Below are 7,142 nucleotides of genomic sequence, written 5' to 3' on the forward strand. Positions count from 1 at the left end.
AGTAGGTGGTAGAATTCACACTAGGAGCCACAATCATCGTAAGCAAGTATTTCTTCCAGTAGAGATTTAAAACAGCTGTTAATAAATTCACAGTGTTCACATATTGAAGTTGAGAGGCTTTCCTATCTTTTAATTGGCTTGCTCTATTTAGACAAGCAATTTAGAAATTATGTTTGAATGTAAAATTGTAATATAATATAACAAATTTAATGTTTCACAATGATTGAAAATAATCACTGCATTTGGACAAGGTAATTACTTCATGAACCCAAAGATCTCCTTTTCATTCATTCATCCAAAAATATAGACCACCTCCTGAATTTGCATGCCATTCTTGCCCAGGAGTTGCATTAATCTCTGTATCGTCCCAATTTCAGTACTGGTGCCACCAAAGCACGCACAAAGTAATCTTTTGAACAAAATTGGTAAGTATGAAATGTAATTACAACTGCACTCTTGAATTTATTGTCTAAGTATGGAAGGTATTTTTAGACTGAAGAGAGTAAATGAATACTCTATATAAGTAGCAAAGTCACAAAACTACTGAAAATTTTATTTTGATACTTACTGGATTCATTAAGTTGAAGTGGAAATTATACAAAATATTGTATATATATGCTTACCACAATATTTGTGGGTTAAGAAATTATTCATCCTAGAAAATTGAAGTTATTGTGTCATTTGCTTCCTGTATTATATATTGCCTGTTCAATGGGCATATGTACACAAGCCTGTCAGGGTTGGTGTCTAAAATTACACCTCTTCAAAGTCTGCTTGTAGCTTGTGCCTTACACTGCTGCTCTCTTTTATTTTTGCTTCTCAGTGATTCCCATTTCAGATTCGTTTAGTCATTCTTCAGACGTGTTAAGCTGACCCTATCAAGATGACAGTCTGATGACATCCTTAAAAGACATCTCTGAATTGACTTCCTACCTCCATGCCCACCTATCGTATGATAAATTTACAATGAATTCTTGCAAGTAGATCAGTTTTCTCTTCTCAGGATCTTCAGTGTCCCTAATACTTTTGTTCATGATATGTTGGCTTCTCTCAATTCTATCACTTCTAGAGTTACACATAAAATAAAGAGGTAACATTTTTAAACAGTCATTAAAGATCAATTTTCATACATAGAAAATTGATATAATGGAACTCTTGCCTTTTCTCATTGTGGGTCTCAACTGAGACATATTTGTATCAACACTGAAACATTAGTCTACTTGATTTATCTTATGTGATTATGTATTTATGTTATATTTTTGTTCTTTTTACAAATAAAATATACGTATAAATAACACCTAACAATTTTGTTTAAAATGTGTCCATATGTGTCTGTGAATCTATATATCTAAATATATATCTCTATGTATCTTTGTATTAGGCTTATTCCTTGCTACAGAATCAGTAGGAGATCTTTAATAGTTGGTGTCCATGTCATTAGGGAATGAGGGGAAATTATATAGGAGATTAGAGAGAAAGGGATACAATTTTATTTTTAAGGAACTTGCTTTGGGCTGGCACTTCTCAAATCTGAATGTAACCGAAGATCCAGGAGCCTGCATATTTATTAAAGGAAACCAATGTCATGGTTATTAAAAAATAACAAAACCATATATTTCATATTAGAATAAATCCTGTATCAGTACACTTAAAGAATTTTTTCTTATATATGAAGCATATTTTATTTTGGGCTCTAAGATTTGAAGTGGAGTTCTTTTATTTATTTTGTGGAAACCTATTAAACCATAAAAGCATCCCTTTCTCAAAGTAAAAAAGAAATAGTAAGAGAAAAATGTAATAAACACCTCTTCCCTTAAAATATAGAACAAACAAATGAGAGCCCATGAGGAAATGCTGCAGAGAAACAATGTTCCTAAGCTTTTCACTAGTCTGTTGTAATGATGGCATCTCAAACACATGCCAGTCATTAGCCTTCAGGGTGCAGCATATTGAGGTTAAATCATTAAGTCTGAATTTGATCTCAGCTTGATGGTTAGATGTCCAATATTGTGTATGTGGGTTAATGCTTGAATCACAGAGCTACATTTATGTATTGGAAAGCTCAGTAAAAATATCATTTGAAATAATTTTTATAGTGCAGTGGTTCTCAACCTTCCTAATGCTGTGAGCCTTTAATACATTTCCTACTGTTGTGGTGATACACAACCATAAAATCATTTTTTTTCTACTTGATAACTGTAATTTTGCTACTATTATGAATCATAAGATGAATATCTGTGTTTTGTAATGGACTTAGGTGACCCTTGTGAAGAGGTCACTCCATCCCTTTGAGAACCTCTGCTCTAGTGTGAAGAATTTTCTAATATTTTAGTAAGGAAAAAAGTTATCTCCACATATACATCCCCCTTGATTCATTTGTATATTCAACAAAGAATTGTGAGCATCTGTTTTGATCCCTACATTGCTCCAGGTTCTGGAAAAATAATAATAAATTAGACCAAAAAATTATAATTATATGTTGTGGGGTAACTAACAGGGAACTATGTATGGACGAGTTTATGTTAATGAAAATTGTTCAGGATCTAAGTGTAGCAAGAAGCACAAAACAAAAACAAACAAATGAACAAACAAACAAAAACAGCAATGTATTTTTGGTTGATATACGCCATTTAACAAAAACAGGTATTCAGGAGTGGAAATACAGAAGCCAAAAAGTGAAGTTAACATACTTCGAGAGTTTCCCAGAACTATGGACCTTGATGGAGTAGGTTTTGTTTCCATTTTGGAAAGTGATACTGTCTATGGGCTGAATGACACCTCCATTAGTGAGTCAGTTGTGCTCAGTCAGTTGTGGGGCCTTGTTATGTATTAGGATATTTATTTTAAAAATATAAGCAAAGCTTTGAATTCATGATCACTGGTAATAAATGGATTCTTAATATGTCAGGAACACTTGTATAACTTTTTAGAAATGTTGTTTGTCCTCCTACCATTATTATTTAAAAAGCCATGCAAATAAATGTATTGAGCACATAGTAGATTGTGCACATTGTCCATTGAGGATGTTTTGTACCCTACAAAACCAATATGACCAGGGCAGCAGATAACTCTGTCTCGCAGTTTTATCTTCCTAAATATGACAGAAATAAACTATGATTTCATCACAAATGGCTCCCAACACACACAATAAACTACGTTATTATCACAAAGCACCACTTTTGATTTCTGTTAGGGAACATAGTTTTGCAGGCATTTACCCCTTTGGTTCTACTATTATGTGAGAAATTAGATGTTTACAAGAACATTAGCCTTTATTCTTGTACCTAGTCTATTACCATATTTCAACAAAAAAGTTGACCTTTTTCTATCTATGGTCCATTTCTAGTGTCCTGGAATTAAGCATCTTCCCATAATAGGGCCATAGTCTTAAAGTATTTTCCATTGTCTGAAATTTTCTGGGAAACACAAACATTCTATCATTATAATTAAATCATAAAACCAATGAATATAAGTTTATGACTCTCTTTGAGCCCAGTTAATATGACAAGCAGACCAGTGGTATTAGCCAATAGGCATTCTAACATTTGTTTCTGTTCCATTAATTTGTTCACGGGGCATTTAAGATATATGTCAAATATAGATATCATCTTCTCTTCTCATATATCATTTTACAGTTCTAAATTTTCTGTAGAGATTTTTTTTGACCAAACTAGTTCTTTCATCGAAACTTAGATAAATTTTGTGTTTTCTTCCAGTAAATGTTCAGAAGCAGGACTGATTTAGATACCTAAGATTTTCCAGATGTCATTACAGGGCTAGAGATTTAATATAGGAGTCAGGTACTTTACCTATCATATCCCCAGCAATGCTTATTACACACACACATGTACACACACACACACACACACACACACACATACACACACACACAGTAGAATATTAAGCAAATACTAAGCTAATAGATTGGGACGTCTTAAAAGTATACTGCTAATACTAGTACATACCTTATCCAAGTAAACCTGAACAAACTGACAGTGAAGAGTGATGGAGGGCTACTGGGAAGTGTATAATAAGACAAATGTTTCATGGAAAGAAACCTGCTGCTTCTCTTAGGAACTAATTTCTCTTCTCTTCAAAAAAGAATGCCATTGACAATCATCACATTTTCCCTGACACTAGAATATTTCTCTTCATCATTAGCTATTTAGTAATCTTATTCATTAAACATAAAAAAGGAGCAAGTGAATTAATATTCTTGTTTCTATGGTCACAGTCATAGTTATCTCACAAAGAAAAAAAAACACATTACATGGATTAAAAAGAACATTTTATTTCTTTTCACCTATACACATTTATTAACTTATTTTTGGAAGCACAAAGTAAACAGCAAAGCTTAGGAAATATGTCTTTTCAAATGTTGTTAAAAGTCAATTTGTCTGGTAATTAGACCATTTGCTAATTCTTATTCCAGTAATTGCATACTTAAATTATAAGATAATATTCCATGCTACAATTTTAATTCTGTGAATCTCTCTTTCTTTTGCTTTTGCCCCAGACTCCCACATCTTCTGGCATCTGTGTAGATTACAAAATTGCTAATGCCAGATGGTGTCATGATCATCAAATTCAAGCCAATTCCATGTCTGTCTCTATTATAAAACAAAATGATCAAATTTATAATTTTTCTTTCTGGGTATCTTTATAAGAGAATAAAATGATGAGTCTTAGAAACACCGAACTTTTGGTCTAAGTTTTATCGTATGTAAAAGCAGAAATAAATAATATCCTACAATTTGAATAGAAGTAACACTGTAAAATGTTATTCTGTGTCATATAATTTATTGAGAAAATAATTTTGACATTATTCTTTGAAGTGAAATCAAATCCAGAAAGCATGGGTGCTTATGGCTTGCACTGTGGTAAAGTTGATGTGTGAGGTCATCTGTCATCCACAATAATAACTTAAAAATGCATCAATTATCTTTTCTTGTAAAAAATCCATAATTTCTTTCACTTTAGCTCTTATAAAATGAGATGTCCAGTGCATTCCCCACTTCCCTTAATAGAGGGCCCACATGAGGCCTAAAGGTGTCTATCTGCTACATCTTTCAAGGGGCCCTAGGTCCAGTTCATGCATAGTCCTTGGTTGATGCTTCAGTCTCAGAAAGCCCCTCTGGGCCCTGGTTAGGTGATCCTATTGATCTGTGGAGCTCCTGTCACTTCCGGGTCCTTATCTCTTCCCTCCCACTTTCAAACAAGGTTCCCCATGATCATCCAATGTTTGGCTGTGAGTCTCAGCATCTGTTTTGAGGTGCTGCTGGGTAGAGTCTCTCAGAGGACAGTTCTGATGGACAATTCTGACAGGCTCCTCTCTGCAAGCTTAGTCAAGTATCACTCTGATAGGCTGTGTCTTTGATTGGGATGGACATTGTTTGGGAATTTACTCAGTGTTTGTTGTATTTGCTCAATCTTTCTCCCTGCACATCTTGTAGGCATGGTAAATTTGAGGTTGAAGTTTCTGTAGGTGGGTTGGTGTTCCCCTCCAACTTTACTAGGACACTAGTCTAGTTAGAAGGTGTCCTCTTCAGTCTCTTTGGCATTAAATGACACACTTTTTGTCCTATTCAAATCTATGTACTTTCAGTGCAATAGAAAAAGAATGAATAAAATGAACAACCATTCTGGATGAATTGGAGAGTGGGAAGAACTCTCCTCTCGAACCAGTTTTTGAAAATATGAAGAAGGAGGAGGAGGAGGAGGAGGAGGAGGAGGAGGAGGAGGAGGAGGAGGAGGAGGAGGAGGAGACCAGCACAGATCAGAGAGCAGAAGTTGAGAAACCTCCCCATCTACAGGCCTTCCATAGCATGGCAGGGAAAGTGGCAAAGTCTATCCAGGGTCCTTTGTGCTCCACTTCCTCTACAGGACCCACTCCCCAGTTCTTGGCCCTGTACCATTTTCCAGGATTCACCTAAATCTGCACTCCAGAGACCAGAATGGATCAGAGAGCAGCAGTAAGAGCCCTCCCCTTCTACTGGCCTGCCACAGACTGCCAGCAACACTGGCAAGGTCTGCGCAGGCCCTTCTGTGCTCCTCTTCTCTTGCATACTTGACACCTAGTTCCAGGTCCTGTGACATTTACTGGGATTCACCCTGGTCTGCAGTACCTCAGACCAGCACAGATCAGGGAGCATTAGGAAAATAAGAGAACGGAAGCCATTTGAGACCACAAGCTCTACCTACAACTCCAGACACCTACTACCATCAGAGACCACCAGTACTGCTAATAACAGTCAACCAAATGTCCAGAAGTCAGCTCAAGAACACAAGCAACAAACCCAGGTCCTTATGACACCACCAAAACCCAGCCATCATTGTACCACAGGAATCGCAGAGAATGCTATCACTCCAAACCACAAGAAAATGATCTTAAATCTGAAGTTAGCAAAATGAGAGAGGACTTATAAAAAGAAAATAAATCCCTCAAAGAAATGCAATAAAATACAATCAAACAAGTGAAGGAGTTAAATAAATCACTTAAAGAAATACAAAAAAAAAAAAAAAAAAAAAAAAAAAACAATCAAAGAGGTGAAGGAATTGAATACATCCCAAAAAGATACACAGAAAATACAAACAAAATGAGAGAAGGAAATGAATGAAATTGTCCAAGACCTAAAAATAGATATTGAAACAATTTAAAAGAAAAAGAAAATAAAAAACAAAAACAAAATAAACACAGCCTGAGGCAACTATGGGGATGAAAACAGTAATTACAAACACAAGCATCACTAACAGAATACAAGAGATTGAAGAGAAACTCTCAGGTGGAGAATATATGATTGAAGATATCAATATATCAGTCAAGAAAGTGTTAAATCTAAAAAGTTAATGACACAAAATATCCAAGAAATCTGGGACAATATGAAAGGACCAAACCTAAGAATAATATGAATAGAAGAAGAAAACTCCAAACTCCAAGGCCCAGAAAATGTTTTCAACATAGTCATATAAAAAAAAGTACAGCAACATAAATAAAAATATGCCTATAAACATACAAGCTTACAGAACATTGAATAGATTGGACAAGAAAAGAAAACCATACCGTATCATGGTTTATTAGTATTTATTATTGATTTATCTTTTGGTTACACAGTGGTTATTCCTAAACCAGCTGTAACCCAAAT

At 34.9% G+C, this 7,142-nt stretch overlaps 1 pseudogene; it reads right to left on the reverse strand.

Annotated features, from left to right (window-relative positions):
* Window positions 1-297: 297 nt before the first annotated feature.
* On the reverse strand, window positions 298-397 carry LOC132648438 (U6 spliceosomal RNA; annotated as a pseudogene).
* Window positions 398-7,142: the final 6,745 nt, after the last annotated feature.

This window comes from Meriones unguiculatus, chromosome 16 (genome assembly GCF_030254825.1).
Source record: "Meriones unguiculatus strain TT.TT164.6M chromosome 16, Bangor_MerUng_6.1, whole genome shotgun sequence".
NCBI classification, from domain to species: domain Eukaryota; kingdom Metazoa; phylum Chordata; class Mammalia; order Rodentia; family Muridae; genus Meriones; species Meriones unguiculatus.